Source organism: Triturus cristatus, chromosome 5_1 (assembly GCF_964204655.1).
Source record: "Triturus cristatus chromosome 5_1, aTriCri1.1, whole genome shotgun sequence".
Taxonomy (NCBI): Eukaryota; Metazoa; Chordata; class Amphibia; order Caudata; family Salamandridae; genus Triturus; species Triturus cristatus.
The window spans coordinates 327924323-327948401 of record NC_140587.1 but is presented as its reverse complement, the minus strand read 5'-3'; the positions used below and the strand labels follow the sequence as shown (position 1 = coordinate 327948401).

General features: G+C 45.0%; 1 protein-coding gene across 1 annotated transcript in view; it reads right to left on the bottom strand.

Moving 5' to 3' along the window:
- The window catches only part of LOC146830873 (uncharacterized), a 477582-nt gene extending 455113 nt beyond the window's left edge, over positions 1–22469 (bottom strand). The window contains exon 1 of the transcript XR_014961491.1: positions 22342–22469. The gene's annotated coding sequence lies outside the window, so the exon portion shown is untranslated. The remainder of the gene's footprint in view (positions 1–22341) is intronic.
- Between the last annotated feature and the right edge of the window lie 1610 nt (positions 22470–24079).

Sequence of the window (24079 nt, the reverse complement as noted above, 5' to 3'; positions counted from 1 at the left end):
TTAAATAATTAGCCAACATTCTACCCGCTTTGTTTTGTCCCCCATGATATTTAGATTTTATTTTAAGTAGAATGTTACGGGCATCAATTGTAGCCAATTTATTTGGTTCAGATTTAGCCTTGATTAGGTCTCGGAGGTGAACAGGAGATTTGGAAGATTAATAAGAGTGTTCAAGGGTTTTAATGTGACTAATGGAGGAGAGGTACTGGGAGTTTAATAACATTTTCTTTCTAGCAGTGTAGGCGGAGGTAAAAGCTTTGAACGAGCCTTTGAAGGCATTCCAGTTGTTATGTACAGAGGTGTCACTTTATTTGTTAAATTGAAAAAATTCTTGTATAAATAGCATTTAAAATATAAGTTTGGTTGGATAATAAGGAATTATTAAAACTCCATCTAGCCTGTTTGGGAGTAGCAAGGGACAAATCGAGAGAAACTGAAACTGGGGTGTGGTCAGAAATAAAAATGGAGCCAATCTCACATAGTGTGGTGAACATGAGAATAGAACGTAAATTCATGATTATCAGGATTACTAGTCTTGCAGGCATCATAGAGTGGACGAGAGGCAATAGCATATTGAACCGCTTTATGAAATTTATCTGGTTTAAATTTACAATAAAATTTCCTGTCGGAAAAAGGGTCGAGCCAATTATTAAAATCTCCAGCAACAATAATATTAGGGTTAGTAATTGAAGATAGTTTTAGTTCAATAATATGCCAATCGCCTGGGTCAGATTTAACCAGCCCATAGATGTTAAAAAAGATAACAAGTTTATTTTAGATCGTAGCATTAGGTATTACCCATCGCCCACTCGTATCATTTTCAGGTGATATAATTTGTAATTTCAAAGATTTTTGCCAAAGGATGGCAAAGCTACCTTTGCGATTAACAGCTGGGGGAAAAACAACCTGGCCCACCCATTGAGGCTTGAGTTTAAGATATCCAACATCATTACAGTGGGTTTCCTGCAAATGCAATCTGACAATCAAGCTTTGATAAATGAGAAAGTACCCTTTGACGCTTAACAGGATGACCCAGACCACGAACGTTCCACGACACAACATTAAACATGTCAATATTTAAGAGACAGGGGAAAATCACAATGATGACGAACTGCAAAAAACAACAATGAAGACAAAAGACGCAGGTTGTAAAAGTCAGGCAACATGATAAAATTAATAAGAACATACAGAAGCAAATAAAATAAATAATCATACAAATTTAAGAAGGGAGAGGGGAAACAAACGAAGAAGGGAGAAATAAAAGAGAGGATAGAGGAATAGAATAAATTAAAAGAGACTAGAAGAAGAAAAGAAGATCAGGGACAGATCAAGAACAGAAAGCCAGATCTGTAATATGAAGAGGAAGGAACAAGAACCGGGCATGTCCACACACAAGGACAAGAGCAACAACTGAGAAACATGGAACTGAAGAAGACGAGACAAATATAGAATGTAAGATAATATAAGGTATATAGAAAGTAGGATATTATAAGATAAGACATTTAGACTGCATAAGCCATCATAAAAATATAAAGAACAACAAAGACCATAACAAGAGATATTAATGAGGTGTGAAGCATTAACAGTTTAAAAATTTAAGAACATTGAGCATTTTAGCAACACTGAACATTTGTGTCCATAGGTATTCTAGTGATAGAATGAAAAAACTGTTTTAGTTTAGAAGGATGTTCGTATGAACAATATACACCTTCATGGGTAATTTTGCAAAGACAAGGATGTAAGATGCCATAACAGATGTTCATAAATCTTAATTGTGGATGGATAGCTAAGAATTCTTTACGTCTAGCATTGGTAGCATTAGAAAGACCCTGTGAGATGAAGATGGTTTGGCCAGACCAAACAAGACGGCGTTTTTTTCTGGCAACTTTTAATACAAGCATCAGGTCTCTGAATTCAAGAAAAAGCATAATAATGCCATGTGGTTTGTTGGATTGAGGTTGAGGATGACCAAGACGATGTGCTCGTTGGATATTGAGGGGAGTCGAAGATTGAAGGTTGAGAAGGTCAGACAAAAATGTATTTAAAAAAGAAAGAAGATTTGGATCCTCGACATTTTCAGGTGATTTATACAGCCGAAGGTTGTTCCTTCTGTTGCGATTTTCAAAATCCTCAGTATGGAGTTTAAGCTTAGAAATATCTTGCTCTAGTAAGGGTACTTTAGTAGCCACATCTTGAAGATTACTTATACGTTATTCCATTTCGGACATTTTACCTTCCATGTCGATCTATTGTTCCTCAATCAGTTGCAGTTTTTCATTGGTGGTGTTCATGAACAGTTTTAGGGCACGTAGTTCATCTAAAATTGAATCCAAGACCGGATTAGAAGATGACTGAAAAGGAGGTGGAGGATCATTTTTGGCTCTCTTCGGTTTAGCGCCAGTTGAAGATGTTTTCGCAAGAGAGAGTGAGTCACTAGCCATCTTGACGAAATGTACTTGTCGACAAGGGTGGTTTTTAGAAGTCACAATCCTTCCCATAAAATAGGTGCTCAATGTTGTAGGACACAACAAGGTTATGGAGATGTTTCAAACTCAGTATTGATGAATAACACAGCCAAATCCCAGATGACGGAAATTATAGTATATCGCAAGCTCACAACGAGTGAATGTCCATTCACATCCTCTCAGGCTCAAGACACTTGTAAGAGATCCAAGGTTAGTTAGCTTTAGTAGAAACTTGAAGAGTAGTAGTGAAGGCAGTATACAAAGAAGAGCGATGACATCATCCTTAAGGAAGTAGTGCAGCTCAGACACATGCTAAGCAAAGGAAGGATGTGGGTGATGACGTTCCTTGTTCCTTCATACTTCGAACATTGGAACAATGAAGCTTGCAAGAGGGTCTTCACACTCAAACTGCTATTGGACCAGATAGGCTTATTGAAGAAAAGCTGGGTAAATACAGCCGAGAGGTGAGATGAAAACTCACCCGCTGCACCAAACGTATGCCCCCTTAGATCGAAAGGCGTCTTCTGCCAGATGAAAGCAGGGTGAGGTCTAGAAGCGGTCATAATCTTCCTCATATGCTCCGTGAGGTGACGGAGCTCAGCTTTGAGCCGCCATCTTATCCAGCACATAAGCCACACCCCCTACATGGGTACTGTTTGAATAAGCACAACAGTTAGCACTGGCAAGTATTTAAATTGCGCATCTATATACAAAGCACTTATAGGCACGTGCGCTTGGAGGGGGCTAGAAAGAATAGTACTATTAATATTTAGCACACTCGGACGGAAAATACTACACGTGCCTGTCAAAATAAAGAGAAATTACAGGTTTGAGGCATAAAACATATTAAAACACTTGTCAATAAAGCAGTTGTACTGAACAGCAGAAAGGTTTGCTGAAAAGCCTTGACCTGAACTTCTCTGACTATTAAATAGCCTTGACCTGAACTTCTCTGACTATTAAATTCCCATGCAGGTCTCTGCTCTGCTGGGTGCAGGACAGGTTGTCCTTTCTGTAACGTGCTGCTTTTGATAGTGTGTATCCAGAGGGTCAATAAGTGAAGAATGTTGCAAAAACTACCTAACTTTTTAGGTGACAGAGTATTTTAGTCTAACCGTTTTTCTTTTGACTGTTTGGTTGTGTTTTTCCACCTGCTTAGGAATGCATGAAGGACTATTTTTCATCTAGAATTAGCCAGTTAGCAGCTTGGCAGCAATTAAGACAGAGCAGCGACAAGCGCGGCTGAAAAAAAAATCGTGCACAAAATAAAGCAGCCCTTTTTAGGTCTCGCGTGGTGTTGCAGCGCAAAGCGCTGCACGCCTCGGCGAGAGATTTTGTGAGAGAGGACTTTGAGATGAGGGCTTGAAGCTCCGCCCCTCATTTCCATTGGCTGGCGTCACTGTTTATGGTAAACGGTGGTCTGCCATTGGAAATACGTTTTTTGGATTGCCTCCCTCCAGACTGGATTGCTTGCTTCACGGCTGTCGTGAAGCACTTTCTTATCTTTAGGGAGGGCCATCTGTTTCTAATTAGAAACAGATGGCCCTCCCTAAAGATAAGGTCCGTTGTCCATGCATTTTCGCAACCCCCTCCCCCCGCCCACACTACGCCAGACTCCCCTCCATGGATGTGGCAGAGTCCCAACCAGCACCGCTCCGGCATTGGACCCCTGAGGTGTCGTGTAGTGCTCCCCAGCAGCGGGTCGCAGGCTAGGCCGTGTCCCTTCGTGCTGCTTGCTTTGCAGGAGGCAGACGGCGGAGGAGCGTGAGGCCGAGAGGCAGCAGGCCAACAGCCTTATGCTGCAGCACGACACCTTCCAGAAGTCCCTGAACGACTCCATCCAGCTTGACCCCCTGTGCCTGCACAACTCGTCCCTCTTCGCTCTGCAGAACCTGCAGCCCTGGGAGGAGGAGTCCCCCAAGATGCCGCCCGTCACGTTGCTGGTGTGAGGAGAGCATGGGGCACAGGAAGAGCCTTCGTCGCCCCGGAGCTCAGCCGGACTCAAGACCTTTAAGAAGGGGCTCTTGGCTGGGGCACCCTGAAGCCCAGAGTGTGGGACATTCCCATGCGCCCTCCTGCACAGCGTGAGCTTAGCTCAGGACTTACGCCCACTGGGAGGGCTTCATGGCAGAGGGCACGGGCTGGCTCAGTCCTTCCGGGGGCTGCATGTGTGCAAGCACAACTTCCAGAGCGGATGCTGCCTTTCGAGTGGGGACTGGATGGCAACAGAGCACAGGCCCGCTCAGACCACCCAGGGGGAGCAGCATAAGGGCACAGGGGCTGTGCTGCCTGACATCCCTCTCCACAAGAATCAGACCGGAATCAAGAAACCACCCTCGTGCCGCCAGACTCCACATCGATTTGTTAAGGTGCGTGCAAATACTATGGTTAGAAGTTGTCGCAGATCACTTCTCTGAGACATCGAAATGCTGGGAAAAGACATTAGCTAATTTGCATAACTTCATCAGTTTCAACTGCATGAATATACAGAGAGTGATGCAAAACCTTCGTTCAAATCAGCAACTGTTCAATGCTCCCAATGTGTGTTTTTGTTTAAATGCAATCTCTGCGTAAAAAATTTGGAAAACTATTTTTGAATGGAGCTTCGTTGTACTACATACAGGTTTTTACATTTAAAAATAGCATTCTAAAGGATTTTTTAAGCCACGGGCAAAATTAACGAAAACGTGCTGGTATACCTTATACTGCCTCTGCCTTCTCTGACGTTTTTTCCACGTCGGTAAAAGCAGGAACAAATATACCCTTACGCTGAAGTAAACTTAGCCTGGCGACAGTAACCGGAATCCAAAATGTAAAGGTTAACATATTTCTGAAACTACAAGTTGGTGACTAGCAAGATAGTTCAGTGGGTATATGCGCCTACTTTTCAAATCTGTGTCAGCTCTCTTCATTCTGATGGCATGACATAAGTGACAGTGAATCGGGTACCAGCATGATCGGCCATTGCGATGCTTTCATAACTCCGGTAGATGTTAGCGCTATAAAAAACAAGCATTACAATGCAATAGGTCTCGCCTTTCATTAACGCCTTCCCCGCTCATGACGGAACCACTCCGTCATGAGCCACGGTTGCCGTGTGCTCATGATGGAGCGGTTCCGTCATGCCACGACCGTTGGCGGCCGCTCCGCCCACGCGGCGCTGTTTCCCCGCCTGTGCGGGGGGACAACGCAACTGGGCGGAGTCATGACGGAACCGCTCCGTCATGAGCACAGCTCAACCGTGGCTCATGACGGAGTGGCTCCGTCATGAGCACAGCGCCACCGCGCTGCCCCCCCCCGCACTCCCCAGCGCTGCGGCGGAATTCCCGCCACAGCGAAGGGGTTAAGTTAAAGCCATTTGCTTTGCTATACAATACCATTAGCAAAGCAAATGACTTTAACTTAATAAAACGTGCGACCTATTGCATTTTCAATGCTTGTTTCTGTGGCATCCATTTTTCAGATACTTTTGTCAGCTTTAGTTCTGTGGGTTCAGGGCAATCAATGTACGTTGCAAGTTTTTTCTTTTGATTGAGAACCCCTCCAAAATCACGCGGAGAGAGGGCTGAGCACCCTTGCATAACGCATTAGTAATAGGGGACTGGAATTAAATATTTTTTCAGGCTGCTTTCCGCTACCAGCCAAGCTCTGCTGATAAGAGGAGATTTTACAGACAGACATTGTTAAGCAAGCCAAAAAAGCCTTCTTTTGTAGGGTATGAAACCGAGCAAACAATTACCGCAAATACAGTGTTTTGAACAGAAGGTAAATTGGGATTGTATATGTCTTCAATCCCGTGCGTAACAATTAACTCTCTAAATTCAATAGAATCCCACCTTTGTTTCTTCATTATGTAAATGCTAATCATGGTGTACCTCTCAAAACAACGAGGTCAACAAATAGTTTGTTCAACTTTAAACTGGCTGGATTTGGAGCTATTCATTCACACATGTACCTCTGCTGCCCTCCAGTGGCACACAAAAAAGAAACGAAAAGAAACAAACTCGTGATTAACAATCTGGTAACTATTTTAATTTGAACATTGTAATTTCATTTTCTCGGCAGGCGAAGAGCCTGTTTCATTGATTTATTAAAATGTTTTGAAATAGATTTATATGTTGCAGGGATAGAGCAAGTCATGCAATTTATGTTCATAAATTACTTTTTAAAAACAAATCAAATTGAAAAAACAAATCTGAGTTTATTTTGCTTACCAACCGAAATCGCATGAAAGTAGTAGTGCAGTACGGACTCCTCGTCAGATGCCCATATAAAGGGTTCTACATTTCATGTCCACCAATGCAGTCAGTAGTATATGGATCTCCACCTGAAACCTCCAACGGCTACACCCAGGGCACAAGTCCAAAAAACACAGAAGTGGGGGAACTAACCAAGTTAGGCAGTATGCAGATGACATCACAGTGCATGACATCACGACCGACTCGTGACATGGCACGTGACATCACAGGAAGTGGCATCACAACCCATGACTTTGCAATAAGTGATATCACAAGAAGCGATATCAGATCTTAAGACCTTACATATGTTTAGCAGGAGGTATCAAGAGTACATTTGAGTGCATTACGAACATACATGCAAACACTTGATTTAGGCAGCAGACTTACGCTTATGTAAGCTACATTGAAAACAATGTTGCCTTTTGTCAGCTTAAAGCCTCTTTTACCTAAGAATTGAACAAACTAAGGGGCATATCAGCAAGGGCCTGCGATAATTATCGCTCAGCGCTCTTAGCGTGAGCATAATTATCGCAGGCTAACGCTGGATTCTATCGCGGAGATAGCGTGCTATCAGCAACGCTTATCTCCCAAGCGATAGAAATCCATGCGTTAGCCACAAAACAGTGCGATTATCGCTGGAAATCCAGCGATAATCGCACTGCGACCAGCGATACCTTGCTGATAGGGCAGGGTGGATTTAGCCATGTAATCCACCTCCCATTGGATTACATGGCTAAATCAGAATAAAAGCAGGCGTAAGGAAAGTAGCGATAACCGCGGTTAGCGCTACTTTTCTTATCGCTCTGCATGTTAGCGTACACCTTAATAATTGGAGAAATGTCGGTTAGTGACATTTCTCCAGTTATTTTGGGGAGGAACGCCCACTTTGCATCTCATTAGAGGTGCAAAGCTGGGCATTCAGGAAACAGGCGCTAAGGCATGAATTCATGCGTTATTGAATCCATGCTGATAGGGCGATAAAATTATCGCTGCTTTTCATCCGAAAACGCACGCTAAAGCGGCGATAATTTGATTGCATTGCGTTGCTGATATGCCCCTAATTCCGCTGCCAGCCTACTTCACTAGGCTTTACACGGCACATTTCCATGTACATGTGATTGCTTTAGCTGCCTGCGCTCTTCAGAGGCAAGGCCGCTATCTTATTCGAAGCATGCATACTCAGCCTTACCCACCACTTAACCTCTCTGTGGTTGGCACCCGCACTCCTCTTAGGAGATTGGGAATCATTTTTCCACAACAGACCATCACCTAAAACAAGATCTAAAGACATAAAGGGAAGAAAGGAGAAAGAGATATAGAAAAACAATGATGAAGGCAGAAAAGGTGATAAAGCAAGTGTAGAGTACTGAAAGAAGAAGGTAATGGCAACATTGGCATTCAGTAATAGGACACTAAGAAAAAAAGAAGAGCATTGCATTTATGTTTTTAGAAATTACACATTACCTCAAAAAAAATGTCACCTTCACATTTAGCAGCAGACATCTATCATGTTCCTATTGCTGACATAACTATATCTAAACCACTCTCACTCTCACCAGCACAACGTAACAGCTCACCCTGGAATCAGTACAACCAGAATACACACACAAAGTATGGGCCATGAATTTGAAAGTAAGAGGTATCAGCTCCACACAAAAATAAGTGCAAGCCACCCAGTATCACAGGATGAGAAGTATATTGTTATAAAGGTAACTCACAAGAAAATGGCACAGGCAATTCCAGTCCTAACTCCCCTTTGTTATTGTGTTAAAATACAGTACATCACAACATTTGCAGCATCGCTGCAGTAGGTAGGTGTGAGAAGGGCAATAAACAGGACCACCCCTTCAGTGTAGAAAGTTTTTTTTTAATATGTCTTTATTGAGTTTTCTAGAAGTTTTCACAGAGAAGATATCAACAATTGACCATATTACTGTATTTTACATTGTCCAATATATTCATGTCCCGAATCCTGGATTTGAGAGGGCGCGGACTGCTGGGAGGCAGCTGAGTCCAGCAAGTCTTGCAACACCGCTCCCCACACCAGCAGCACCTCTGGCAATGTATCATCTCTTCTTGTGTTTCTCATATGTTTCTCTTCCACTCCTGCCCATTCCTGTAGGTTGCTTTCCTACTTTTCTCTAGTTGGGGGCTTACTACTCAACTAGTGGGTCGCTATGCGTCGTTTTGCCACAATCAGGTCCAAGATTGTTAATCTGCTGCTTAGTTTTCATTCTGGGTTGTCAGGAAAGAGGCCAAGTAAGCATTTATTAATTGTTGGAGGTATATCCCACCCTGTCGCCCGTTTAAGCAGTGCCAGTGTTTCCCCCCTGAACGCAGCCACCAGCGGACAGTTCCACGCCATATGCAGGAAATCAGCATCAATAGCTTTGCACCTCGGACAGTGGGATTCTCTCGTCCTTGGGGAGAGGAGTTGGCCTAACGGTTAGGGGCTCGACCTCAGACCTGGGGAACTGGGTTCGAGTCTCAGTAATGACGCTGAACATCCTGTAATTCTGGGCAAATCACTTAATCTCCCCGTGCCTAACAATAAATGAATGTGTCCTCATGTATCGTAACTGGTGCTATGTAAAGCGCTCTGATACCTGATTGGATTCGGGTCAAGTTCGCGCTATATAAAACTCTGCAAAAAAAAAAAAGCATGCAGTCACTCAGGAGACAGGTAGGTTATATGTGTTGCATTGAATTGGATCTGTTTAAACCTGGCACATACCGATACCCTTTGGACCCCGGCATGCATTTTGGGAGAAAGGGTTTTGTCACTAAGGGATTGCTATTCCTCCTCCACGGCAATGGTTTGATGCACCTGTCTTTGTGCAGTGGTCGATATACGTGCGTTGCGAGCCGGTGACCTCCAGCCATAAATAACATAGTGGTCTGTGTGTGGGTGGATTCAGGAGCCTCCGGGAATGTCGGCCACTAGTGGTGCACCATGGCAGCTGTCTGTGCCGTATTGCAGGAATTGTCCTAGATCCAACACAAATGTTTCCATGACATCCTGCAATGTTATAAACCTACCCTCTGGATACAAGTCGGCTAAAGTCAGGCAATCACCCTCCCTCCATAGCTCTGGGGGCATCAGCTGGGTCATTTGGACAAAAGGACGCATGATCCAAATGTCCCGATTAGGCGCGTATGGCATCTGCTTAATTATTCTCTGGACTGTGCTTTCTCATAGGTTGGCCATCAGATAGATCCAGTAGGGGAACTTTTGAGGTATATGTCTGCCACGCATCAAGAGTGATCGCAACTGCCAGTCACCACACGTGCCAGCCAACAGGGATCTTTCCCAGCTAGGTTCAGTGTCCAGCTAATGGATTGCATGCTGGAGCTGGGCTGCCAAGTAGTAGAGTTCCAGGTCCGGGACCTCTCGTCCCCCATGTTTCCACTCTCTTCACGCTGTCAACGCTCACCCTGCAACTCTCCCCACTCCAAAGTAGCTCCACCTAAAGTGAATCCACTCCTAGAGTGGAAAACACTCCTAGACAGTTGATAAAAGGTTCCCTGCATAACATAGAGGCAACGCATTACCACCACCATTTCGATAAGGGGTATCTTGCCCATCAAAGACAGATGTAGTATGTTCTAGAATGTAATAAAGTGGAGCAAGCCCTTCACTACCTTCCTATGTTATAATCATAGAACTGCTTCTCCTAATGCGCAATGTGTATCCACAAGTATCGAACTTTATTTACCGCCCATGGCAACTCCACTCAAGGAAGCTGTTCCAGTGGTATATCTCAGGGCTGTCTGAGTGGAAACAGAACAGTCTTGGCCCTGTTAATTCGTAAACCAGAAACCTCCCTTGAAGTTTGTCAGTGCACTCAGCATTATCGGGACTGAAAGATCCTGCCATCGGAGGTATACCATAGCATTATCAGCATACAATGAAATAATATGTTTTAATGTACCAGACCCTACTCCCCATCCTTTAAGAGCTTGTCTCATGTGGCAGGCTAATGGTTCCATTACTATGGTAAAAATTAGGGGAAACAAACCTATTTTTTGGAGTACCCGCCAGATGTATTCCTATCTCATGGAGTCAAAGGCCTGCTCTATGTCTAGAAAGATAATTACAACAAACAGGGGCAGCCCTCTTGCCCAAACGTGGGGCAGAGTAAAGACTGGAATCCTAACAAGGGTTCAAGTACTGCATTACACAAAACATAAACCTAACTAATCTTGAAAACAAACCAAAGAAGAAGTTTTATAAGAACTACATCACATAACAAAACGATACCCCTACACACTGTATACAAAATGTTATAAGATACACAAAAAACATTATAACAATGATTGATAGTGTAAATAGAAACAGTGGTTGAGGAAAAATTATACACAGAAACTGTTAAGACATAACACAGAAACAGAAGAAGCAAAAGATGTTTCCTCTTCAATACAAGCCACAGATAGGCGTCAACGGCGTCTCGACCAAACTAAAATGGTATGGTCATCATCAGGACAAACAGTGTTTATTGACAGAGCATCCAACAGTAAAGTTTGGTCACTAGTTCATTGAAGGTCAATCTCATAAGGCAGTAATTACTGTCGAAATCATGGGAGGAATCATTTGCTCCATGAGTTAGAGATTAGTTCAAAATTCTCGGGTTATGAATATAATATTGAGGGAGTCAGATGAAATCACATCCCTCTTTTGAATGCCAGTACGGGCTCAATAACAACCTAAAAGAATTGCGGGGAATTATTCAAACGGCCCGGGTCTGTGCACCTCAAGAGCTGTACAGACAGTGATGGCGTGCCGGAAGCCTTCTCTATGTCTAGAAAGCCCAGGATGAAATTATCCTCTTCCAGCTCTGGTGCCTACATAACGTGTGCTAATCGGCAGATGTTATGGAGCCTGTTTCTATGGGGTATGAAACCTGACTGATAATCATGTATCAGCTGTGGGAGATTAGGCAGGAGTCTATCTGCTAATACCTGGAGTTTAAGGTCCATGTTCTGCATAGAGAGGGGTCTTTAAGACCCCATCTCCGTGAGGTCCTTACCGGGTTTAGGTATAACCACTATTGGGCATCTCTCATTGGCCATGGTAGCTACCGTCTATTGTAGACCTCCGTGAAGACTGTCAACATGACATCTGAAAAATGTTGGTAGAATTTGGCCGGAAGCCGTGAACACCTGGTGATTTAGCAGAGTTTAAGGCTTTTAGAGATCTCAGCAGTTCCTGTTTGGTCACCGGGGCATCCAAAAAGCACTGGTCCTCTGTAGTGAGGCACGGGAGTGCTTGGCCGTCTAACTAGGCATCTATTTACAGGGACTCCATAACTTGCTGTGATTCCGAGTATACTTTCTGCAGGTGTTCTGCAAATGCAGCAGATAAACCATTTTACCCCCTTGATTCAGCACCGCCAGGACCGGTTGTACCGAGTACTCTGTTCGAATCAACCGCGCCAATAAGCACCCAGACTTATCTCCCTCTAGTTACCATGGTCTCCGGCCAGTGTTCTTAACATGCTTATTCCTTTGATCCCATAATTCCCCAACCTTTTGTGGGAAGCGTCTTCTCCAATGACTCTAGGACTTGTTCTTGTTTGGTCAGGTTGTTCTCTAGTGCACATCTTATCCCAACCATGGTAATCATGCACCCCCTCCACCGAAGGACCACCTTCATGGCGTCCCACTTCGTGACCCTGCTGTCTGTGGATTCTCAGTTGTGGTCAAAATATTGTACTAGCTCCACATTCACTGTATCCCTAAATATCGGATCTGTAAGTGCCTCTTTGTTGAGCCTCCAAAGTTGAACGCTGGGTACTAGCCTAGAGAGTGTTTACGTCACTATGGGTGGGGAGTGATCTGAGAGGTAGGTAGTGCATCTTGAATTCTATGGGCAATGGAAGTGTGTACAAAGTTATAGCCTAAGTGGCTGTATGTGTCTGTCGCTGGGGTATGGCAGGGGTATGTTTGCGTGGTCGGGTTTCTCTGACACCAGATATCCACCAGCCCAAGGCCGCTCTGCGCCGGGTGTAGTGCAGCTAAGGTGTTAGGTTTAACGTCTGGGCGAGAAGATCTGTCTATGTGACCATTCAATGCACAGTTGAAATCACCTGCCATCACAATCTCAACCTCAGAGGAGATTTGCACTGACCTCAAAATCACACCCATGATGGTACTGTCATCAATGTTTGGAGCAGTAACATTTACAACTGCACTATCTATGAGCATCAAGTGTGCCCTCCACTATTACATAGCGGCCATCAGAATCCAGGCAGGTTTTGGTGCCTCAAATGGGACTTCCTGTGCCACTGATACAAGGGCACCTCATACATATCCTAGTAAGAAGTCATATACATTTGCCCCCTCCAACATCGCTTAACATATTTAATACAATCCCCCCACAAGTGGGTTTCCTGAAGAAATTCTATCAATGTCCCATACCTCCTGAGATATGCATGTACCCTATTTTGTTTCACATAATTATTTAATCCTCGAACATTCCAAGTCACAAACTTTTAGCTAGTTTTCTAACCGTTTATATGGTATCATCATCTGCAGGCATAGTAATAGACAGCCAAAGGCAGCACCCCAATCGACTCAATATAATGAAAGCTTACCCTCCCCCAAAATTAGTATCAGCATTACATTTCTGTGTATAACCGAAGAAAATGAAAGATGCAAAGAACCAAATGTCATCCCTCCCCAACCCACCACAAGGCAGTAGCCACTTATAACTCCCAGCGTAACGGATAGTCAAAAGGACAGTAAAACCCACCCCAATCACCCTCCCTATCCCTAGGTCCCTAACTAGTACCTCTACAGTGTTACTTGGTGTAGTCCAGGCCACCAGATTTTCAGCCCCTCGCAAGCCCGGCTCCGGGTCTCAGCAAGCCCTAAAAGACCTAAATCTATATCCCTCCCACCTGGGAGTATCTGAATTCATGAATCTCTATACAATGACCTTCCCCGGATGGCTTACGGAACAGAAACAACAGTATTTAACATCGACATATTGCAGTGACCTGTTCTACATTAAGACTTATCTAGTTTCCCATTGTGGTGAGAAGCCGCGTCATTGTCAAAATGTTCATTCTGAGGGACCACCCTCAACTTTAGTCTCCGGAACTATGTCCAGTGGTGTGTAGGGGTTTAGTGTCTGAAATGGGCTCCCGCATCATCCGCAGTGTGACGTATGTGCTGACCAGGATCCGTCTTCCGTTACCTTCTACAGACATGCCTCTCTTTTGCTGGGAGGGCCCTCAGTATCATTGGGATCATCTCGAGCTCCTGTGTATCGGTTCTCTCCATTCAAGATTGCAGCCCACTTGCTGTAGGCCTATCAATGCAATCCATTCCAGGGCTTCCTGGTAAGTTTCGTGAAAAAACAACTTGCCCTCATGCTGGACTCGGAGCCTTGCGGGAAACATTAGATTGTATTTTATAATGCGATCTTTAACCCACCGTTTGATTGATAGGAAACTGTTTTCATAGTTCCTGCACTTTTGGGGTGTAGTCAGGATATATTTGAATTGAAGTATCTTCGTATCTAGAAGACCGTGCTTGCGGACATGTTGTAGTATAATACCTCTGTCCCAATAGTTGAATAGGCGGGCTATTATGGCACTTGGCGACGCTCCAGGATGCAGTATTGGCACCAGAGCCCTGTGAGCATGTTCCACTGTGAAGAATTTGGATAGTTGCATCAGCCTGAGTGCTGTGGGGATCCACTCCTCCAAAAACAGATCAGCCGAAGACCCCTCCCCCCACTCCGGATATCCGAGGAAGCGCAGGTTGCTCTTCCGAGATTACCCTATGGCGTCTTCCTGGCACAGGTCGATTTGAGCGGTGCTGCATTTGAGACCAGCTACTGTTGCCTGCAGTTCCCGTACAACAGTTTTTAGGGTGGCCATTTCTTCGTCCGTTGATGTAACCCTATCCACTACTTTGCGCAAATACAATTGAAAATGATTAATGTCTAATGCCATTGAGTACATTTTTGCCTCCAGAGTGACTTTGGATCCTCTTATGGCCTCGAGTATGCCTGCAATGCCCTGTGCCTGTTCCCTAGGCCGCGCCTGGGTGAAGCTTAATGCTCTGCTCTCATGGGTCCCACTCCCGGGACTGGATTTTGCATGATCTTATTAGAGTGCCCCTCCAGGGGGTTTGTCTTTCACCATGTCGGTGTGCCTGCTGGTGGAGGGCACACTATGAACCACCTTTTTATGTTCAAGGCAAAGGTTAGGGCTCCCAATAGCACCCGATCATCAGGCTGCATCATCCCGGCCTCTAAGTATGGTTCCCTCCTGTCTTATTTACATCCGTCCGCCTTCCCGTCTGTCTCTACTGTCTTCTTGGCCTTCCTGGGACACTGTGTGTTCGCTAGCCACCACACTGTCTGTGTGCGTCTCTGAGGGTGTCTCTCAGTACTACCAGTGTGCGTCACACATTTGGGGTTATGGCCCAACAGCTGCAGTTCTTTGAGGGTACCCCAAATGGTGCAGTAGGGCAGCTCCTCCCTAATTAGGTTGTGGAGTCATATGCACCAGCCAGTTCCCTCTCAGTCACTCATAGGTGGGCCACGCCCCATGCCCGGACTCTGCACAGGGCCTCCCGCACTGTTCACGGATTCGTGCCCCCGGGTCTCAATCTATCATTTCTACTAGGGCACATCTGCAGTCAGAGGGGGCCAGAAGGAATTGCTACTGTTCTCTCCGCTGGGGCCTGCTACTCAAGGCAGCCAATATATGCAGGCAACATCTTACCGGTCATCTCACAGCCCTGGCAGGAAACCACTGCAGTTTGCAGCTGCTCGCTTGTGGCGTTTGCTCATCGTCAGGGCCTGTGCAGCTCACTTGGCTCGGAGTTTGGTGGCCGGCTCCCACACAGCATGGCAGTGTTTCACCCGTGGTTGTCGGCTAGTCTCCACAGGCCGCCTCCCATGATAAGGTCTCCAGCTTCCACAAATGGGGCCCACCTGGAGTCCAGAATAGTGTTCCGGATGGGCCCCTACTGTCGATGGCACAATGCTGCCACTCTCTGCAGGCCTCTAGGCCACACCTCAGCCAGCCACGTCCCCAGGGCTTTTCCTCCATTGCTTATTGGCAGCTCTCCTCTTTAATGCGGTTGCCACCTACAGCTCCACAGCTGGTTAGGATTTCCATTGCAGAGTTTCACTCCCATGGACTATGCGGCTCGTCATCAGTGCCATGCTTTGCCCCCTTTGACAACTGCAATCTGAGCAATGGCTGGCCTCCAACCGCCGGCAAATATTTTATTCAGTTCTTATGTTCTTGCCGTCTGCTGGGTGTAGAACGTTCCCCGACATACCCCCATGGCGACTGGGGGTAGTACTCTCTGGACGTGGCAGGATTTCATAGGATTAATATGCCCAGGCCAGGAGCTCTCGGGACAGCCACGGTCCATGCAGGTAACAGCGGTGGGGTGGTGGGGCCCTGTAAGGGGGGATTCCGAGGGACAATGCAGAGGGATAATTAAATAAATATTAATGTTTCCCTCCGCATCGTCCCTCGAAATCCCCCCTTACACGGCCACACCGCTGTTACCTGCACAGATCTCGGCTGTCTCAGGAGGCACATCTATTCTGCCATTTTGTCAGGCCATGCCCCTTTTGGCAATGTAACAGCTTGGCAAAATTTAACACGGTCATATCCAGCACTCTCTAATTTCCAGAGCCATAAAAAGCAACTTGTCTTTCTTTCGAGGAAAACAGCTCTTCAGCATTTAGTGATTGGAACTGGTAAATAAAGCACATTGCTAGAAATTGGGTCTCTAGTTGGCAGAGGTAGGCACCCTGTCCAAGAAAGAACCACCATCCTAGTCAGGGTAAGCTAGATACACACTAAAAGATAATATGTGCTCACCCTCTAGTAGCTTGGCACAGAGCAGTCAGGCTTATCTAAAGAGGCAATGTGTAAAGTATTGAAAACAAACACCACAAAATACTCCACGCAGGTTTAGAAAAATAGAGAATACTTTATTGAATAAAACATCACCAAAACAACAAAAATCCAATAAATAGAACCAGAGTTATGAATTTTTAAAGAATAAACCAAAAATAGTGCTTAGAAGCCAATAGCACTAAGGGGGTTACTTGAGCTTGCGTTAGACCGGGGTAAATCCAAAGTTCAGGATGACCACGATGGAGGGCAGTCCAGCTACATGATTGACGTAAGTCCTGTTGACAAAGTACCTTACATGGAGCAAGCGTCAACGTGGAAGACTCGATGTAAGGAGTTGAGGAAGCACCGCTTGCCATCGATCCTGTGGATGGAGGTGAAGCTTCTGAGATGATCCGCGCAATCGATGAAAGCTTCAGCGTCGAACCCCTTTACGATGCAGGTGCTGAGTTGTCATCGAGCCATGCTGTCCGTCATTGTCAAGCCGCTCAGTCCATCGAGACGATATAGTTGATCAGCTTCTATGACAGAATCGAAGGTCAATGTGTCAATTCTGATCAGTGTAGACTTTTCACTGTGTCGATTTTGGTGGTTCTGGACAGCAGATATCACCTTTCAAGGGCCCAAGACTGGGTTTGCACCACTTGGCAGGGCAGGGCTCAAAGATGGCAGAGTCCAGGTGCTATTGCAAAGTTGCAAGAAGTCTTTGATGGCCCTGAGGCTTCAGATCAGGGGCAAGCCAGCAAGCCCTTGGAGTCACTCTGGGTTCAAGTAAGATGGGTCCAGACCTTGTCCTCAGCAGGGGAGACATCAACAGGCAGAAGGGCAGCTTGGCAAAGCAGAAAGCAGTTCCTTCAGAGCAGCAGTCAGTCAAAGTGCCAATCCTTGTAGCACAGCAGTCTTTACTCCTGGTAGAGTTCTTCACAGGTCCAGTAGTGTACAATATTGCTAGGGTCAGAGCCGCAGTACGTATACCCAAATGTGCCTTTGAAGCAGGGGTGACTTCAAAGCAGGCCCTCTAAGTGCACAGTTCCCTTTTCATCCCAGCCCTGTCTACCAGGCTATCTGTGGGGATAATCTACCTTTTGCATGGAGAACAGGACACTGCCTATTCAGGTGGAAGTGTCAGCTCCCCTTCCCTCTTCCTTGCCAGGAAGAGCTGTCAGAATGTAGATGAATGCAGATGAGTTCTCTGTCACACTCACCCTTCCTGTGTTTGTGGCTGTTTAGAGTGAATGCATAAAGTGTAAACGTCACCCACCTTAGACGTGTATTGGACACAGGCTGCAAAGAACACAGAGCAATGTCCACATTCTAAAAGTGGTATTTCTAAAACAGTAATGTTAAAAACAACTTTACCATTAAAGATGAATTATCATTACCATTCTAAAGATATGAAACATGATGCAGCTACCCCTTACTAATCGGGAATAACAGCTTGAAAGTGTTTTAAGGAATTCCTAATGCCAGCCCATGAGAGGAGTAGGCCTCACAGTAGTAAAAAAAGAATGTAGCTTTTTATCACTAACAGGACATGTAAAACTTAACAGTACATGTTCCACCTTTTAGCACCAAGCCCTTAGGGCCACCTAGGACCTGCTTTAGGGGTGACTTATGTGTAATAAAAGAGAAGTTTAAGGCTAGGGGAGGCCAAGTCATAGTGGCAGTCAACTGCACACACAGGCCTTGCAATGGCAGGCGGGAGACAGACAGATTTGAAAGCTACTTGTGTTGGTGGCACAACAAGTGCTACAGGCCCACGAGTTGTATTTAGTACAGGCCCTGGGTATATGGTATACCACTTTACAAGGAACCCATAGGTAAACTAAATATCCCAATCTTGTATACACTAATATCACCATGTTTAGAGGTGAAGCACATTCACATTTAGCAGTGCTAAAGTGCTTGGAGTCCTAAGGCAAAAGATACAGCAAAAAGAGGAGGTAAGCAGGCAAAATGTTTGAGGGAAGGCCACCCTAAGGATGACAGGTATGACACACATAATTTCAAATGTTTGGAAATCATTTTTAGGTCTCGCCTACGCAGTATGCATGCGATGCATAGGAAAAAGACCTTTAGTAATGGGCACAGCTTTCCCGTCAAAAACGTGCACGCGTTGCATTGCTTCCAATAGCAACGCGTGCACGTCTGGTGATTCACTTGCGGGAGCGAGCGGCTGGCACCATATGTTATCAATTATCGCAGCGCCAGCCGCTCGCTCCTGCAAGTGAATCGCGCAGGTCCCCTCCTCTCTCCCCTCCCCCTGCTGCCGTGCACGCTTGTGCTTGAAGTCTCTAGGCTGCACGTAGACCTCGGTGTCGCAAAAGTCAGATGCCGGACGACCTGTAAAAAATGGCATTATGTTGCTCTCTGGCGAAAGCCTTTTCTAGTTGTCGATGGCATGGTGGCGGAGCGGCTCTCAGGAGTGGCACGGGAGACTTTAGACAAACCTGTGCTTCTGAGGTCGGCGCTTCATGTGCGTGCAGCCTGCCAGCGTTTACAGCGAGGAGAGATGTATTCTTTCTCGTGGGGTTGATGGCTGGAAAAGTTTAGGAGACCGCGTAGAAGCTTGCTTTGCAGACAGCTTCGCTACGAACCAGGCCCACCCAAACATGAGCCTGGCCCACCCAAACAGGAGCCTTGGCCCTCACAGCTAGGGCTTGAAGGCAGGCGCGCAACGGCATTTCGCTCAAAGGGCTGTCTGTGTGTGTGTGAGCCCGGGCTGGGACAGCTTCCCGGGTGCGCACACACACACAGACAGTTTTTGAGATTATCGCAGCCGCACCCGAGTACTTCACAGGTCTTTAAAAGACCATTTACATGTTAAAGAGGCTTTTTTTATTTTTTCACCCCTTCATCTCCACATGGCGAAAGGCGACAAATCCCTTGTTTTGCACCGGTAACCTTTGCCTACTGTCCAGCTGCGTGGATATTTCTCTTTCTATGCAGCGCAGGAGAAAATAAGTTTGTTTATTCCTATTCACCTTTCCTGACCTTTGTAGCAGCTTATCACATCAGGCTGTGACACAAAGTTTGACTAATGGAGTAGGTAAGAGAATGTGTTACTAGTTGTTTTTCTTTTTAAAATCTGCGCAGGCCCAGCAGGGCACATACTGCATGTGTGCTTCATTTAAACAGTTTTTATCATTATCATGGCCGATGCAGGACAATAAGACAATACAAAATGCCCAGATAGCGCTTGTGATTAATGATCCTGCTGGAGAGCAATCATTTGTCTGTTAGTAGTTTTTAAATGCAGATGAACTGTATTTTATGTGGATAGCTCAGTGGGTTACTGCCTTTGGCACAGAGATCCTTGTGTTACTTGCAGTTCAGAAGTTACAATCCTAACATAGGACAGTGACCAATGAACTGTCATCAAAGAGCTGCATACAAACGTGAATGGTATAGTTAGAACTTCACTTTTTTTGTTTTGTGATATAGTTAGAACTTCCTCAGTCTTTCATTATTCTAATGTTGCTAAAATGAGTATGTTTGGGCAGATATACATTTTTATCAGTAAAGCTGACCCCCATGGAATACTCTTTAAATCCTAAGGTTGTGTTTCCCCAGACCAAACCCTCTTAAAATATCCTGTCCACCAGTATGGGTGACATGTGATTCCTACACCTTGTAATCCTCATTGGTTTATGTGACATTCCCTGCAGACTGATTTACATACTTGTATGATTCATTGTCTATGTATAATGTGTACGTGGTGTAAAGTACTACACACACTACACTGATATGAGTAGCATTATATAACAAATGAAATGCATATTAGAGAGGGGCAACGTAAAGATGAGGGGCACTGTTGGAGGGTGGCAGTGAGGGAATCCGAGGAGGAGGTCATGAGGGGGAGGGGCTATGGGGAGATGAGTGGCACTTGTGGTGTGTGGCAGTGAGGGAATCAGAGAAGGAGGTCAATAGGGGAGGCCATGGAGGGATGAGAGGCACTGTAGGAAGGTGGTAGTAAAGGTGTTTACGGAGAAAGAGGTTATTGGTGTGGCGCCCAAAAACACTTTTGCATCAGCGCTAAAGCTGGCCCTGTCATGGCCTTTCTGTTTTTGTTTATTTAATTAGCAGTTGGGTCATAAGGGCAACTGTGGAACATACTTTAAAGTGCGTGCTAATTATATTTACTGCTATATTCAATTCAATTCAATTCAATTCAATTCAATAGATCTTTATTCGATTCACAGAATCATAAAAGCATTACACATAAAAAACAAAAGAAATATAAAATATATAAGATCTATTTACAATAATAAGGGGGATCCTTCGTGGGAAAACGCCTATTGACAATTTAAAAGCCCATGATAATACAAGGTACAATGAACTGGGACCCTAACATGACTTATAAGATACTTATTACCTGCTTCTAGGCTTAGCGTTGATATATAAACAGGATTAACTTTCATAGAATGCAGAGTGCTAAGTGCAAAGTGCTTTATCATAAAGTGCAAAGTTTCTTTAAAAGAGTGTAAACATGACTTCCCTAAAAATAATTACATTCAGTCGAAAACTTTAAATACACACTAGTTACAAAATTTAAAAAAATCCCATAGATCACAATAAAATAATTTTAAAATCTAAGTCCCCTTTTAGTCCTAATGAAGTAGGCTGACAATAAAAATCTGCTAGTACCAAACACAATGAGTCTTGAAGAGTCAGTTTTTAGAATACGCAACATTTCGAGGTATCTTCCAACACATAATTTTCTGGCCAGGGGTTTTATCCATTTGGATCTAGGTGTTCTGTAAAGAGGGCAGAAAAATAAAACATGTGCATCATCCTCTTTAGTCCCTGCATTGCATTGAGAACACCTATCTTCCGCTACTCCTCTCTCTCTCTGGACAGGCCCCCATTTAGATGTGAACGACTTAATTTGAAGAGTTCCATACCTAAATTTAAGGTATAGCACTTTAGCGAGCTGTGGCTCGATCTCGTCCAAAAATTGCTCAAAACGGGGGATTGTTTTAAACATCATGAATTGGGAGGTGAGGGGACCAGCATCACAGTTCAGGCTGACATTGTGCGTGATAAAGTTCCAATAGATACTTTTTATTTCTTGTTTTGAGTCAGAATTGAGCAGGCTTGGGTTAGCCCAGAACCTGCTCAGACCCAAATCCAGCAGCCATTTGTTCAGTTAAAGATTGTTTATACATGTAGAGTTCCTCTGTCGTCCAAATTCTTATCCAGTAAGACAGGGACATCCACACAGCTCTGTGGCCCAGGCGTTTAATACCTAAATCCATCATGCTATATTCAATCTTTTAAGTTTGAAGGTGATTTTACTAATGTTTTTACCGGGAAAAATCAAAGTGGAGCCCAATGGTACCTGATATGGGGCAGGGGCCGAAGGTCAGCTGTGAGATAAGGTGCACTGGAGAGGAGTAGTGGATAATCAAGCCTGTAAGGGAGCGCGCTGCAGAATCAGGGGTCAGGTGGAGGTAGTAATGAAGGGGGATTCTCCCTGAAGGCTCGCACAGAGGGAGCCCGAGAAGTGTCACTTGCCCGATACTCCCACCTCAGAAACCTCCTCTTCCCATCAAAGGAACATTACATGGAAAAAGACACTTTTTGAGAGTGATAACATTTAGAAAGAGATTTGGAAAAGAGTGCGTTTTACTGGGACTTGTAAGACTAAGAAGAGATAAAGGAGGGCCCTTAAGCAGGCCTGCCTAGACATATATGCGACAAATCGAGCCCGCAGTGGCCCACCCAAATGCACCCTTGGCTCACCCAAATAAAAATTCCTGGAGCCGGGCCTGCTACGAACCATGAAGCTTGCGAGTGATAAAGCAGAGGTGCAAAGTCCGCGAAGGTTTTTTTTGCCACTTTGTCATGAGTACATCCAGCGCCTGTCCGCCGTATTACCGCCGGCTGCGGTTGTTTCTACGACTGCTTCTGTCATGTTGTGTGTAGAAAGCAGCCAGGGTTGCAGAAATACCCCAGCCAGAGTCGTGCAGTGGGCCTCGGGTGTTTTATTTAGAATGACATGAGCTGGTGTCTGCGGGACTCTCGCTGCCCTGACATCCGAGCGGTTTCTCCTCTGGCTGAGGAATTTCGGACCCCGTTGGAACCTGTCTGGCTGCATATTTCTAGCGTATATGTGTGCCAAACGCACTGGGGTGATGGGCTGCTTATTACAGAAGACCGGGAGAGAGAAACACTGGCCTCTACGTGTATGGGGGCAAGTTGTATGTGTTTGCCAGTGTCCGTTCTCGTCTACTTTGTAAAAAGTGACCCCGGCAGTAATTTACCAAGAAACCTACAGGCTTGCGTCACTGGAGGGGGCTCTATTTGTATTTGTGTCCCTCCTCCCCGGGCCCTCCGTGGAATTCCTCCCCGGGTGGGTTTCTCCACAGTTCTGTAAGCTGATCGTTTGCACAGCGGTGACGCTGTAGCCACCCCGGGGTGATAGCTTGTCGCGATGAGGAAGGCAGCAGACATGTGGAAGTCTGTCCTATCGTTAGAAGCCGTGCTTTGCATTGTCTCTAAGGCGACGAGTGTTTTTCACCATACAATCTTGTGTTCCGTCTATGCACCCCTGTAAACCCTTTGAGCATGCAAACGAATATTTATAGAGAACGGTGATCATGCACTAAAAAAGCCTTCTATTTCCCCCCCAAAAAGTAGTCTAAATTTCATGTTGAATTTTGTTTTTCCGCCGTTAAAATGTTTTGTCTGTCTTACTCATATCCCACAGCTATTACAAACTGTTTTATTGTCTTTTCAGAACACCTATTGATTTCTAACTTGTTTTGCTCCTATTTGAAACATTATAGCTGTTTGAGATATAGCTACATTAAATAGAAGTATATTTTCAGCATCAGAAAACTCTCGGAGGGAACTTCTAATCTCTAAAAACCTCATGAACGAAAGCGCACGGAAGCCACGGTTTCAAGTTTGCTGGCTTTGTGGGAGCATAACCATGAGCACTGGAATTATGCAATTCTGCTACCATGGCATTTTCCGCACAATAATGTATTTAATTTGTGGTAAAGAATGTTTCCCCTTTCAATTGCTTATTGCTGTATTTGGATGTTAAATTGATAGTAATAAGGTGAAACATGCTCTCAGTGTTAACATATGTACAGATGACAAAATAATGAAGTGCTAAGAATGCAAAAGATACAGTAAAACGGAGTCGAACATGTTCTTGGGCCTGGGGTGGTCAAACTGCTTCGGCTTCAGGGCATACACCCAATGCGTAGTGCTTGCAGAAAGCATGCAGTGTAACCCAAATGGCCGCCTTGCATATCACCTTAATGTGAATGTGTCTTTGAAAGCCACCTGATGCTGCCTGGCCCAAACACTATGGGGCAGATCTATGAGGCCCGTTGCGCCATCGGAACGTCACTTTTTGTGACGTTCCGTGGCGCAGAAGCCTGCGTGATATTTATCAGGCAGCACTGAGCCACTTTTTTTGGCTTAATGCTGCCTCATAAATATCAGTCCCTTTAACGCAGTGTTCTGC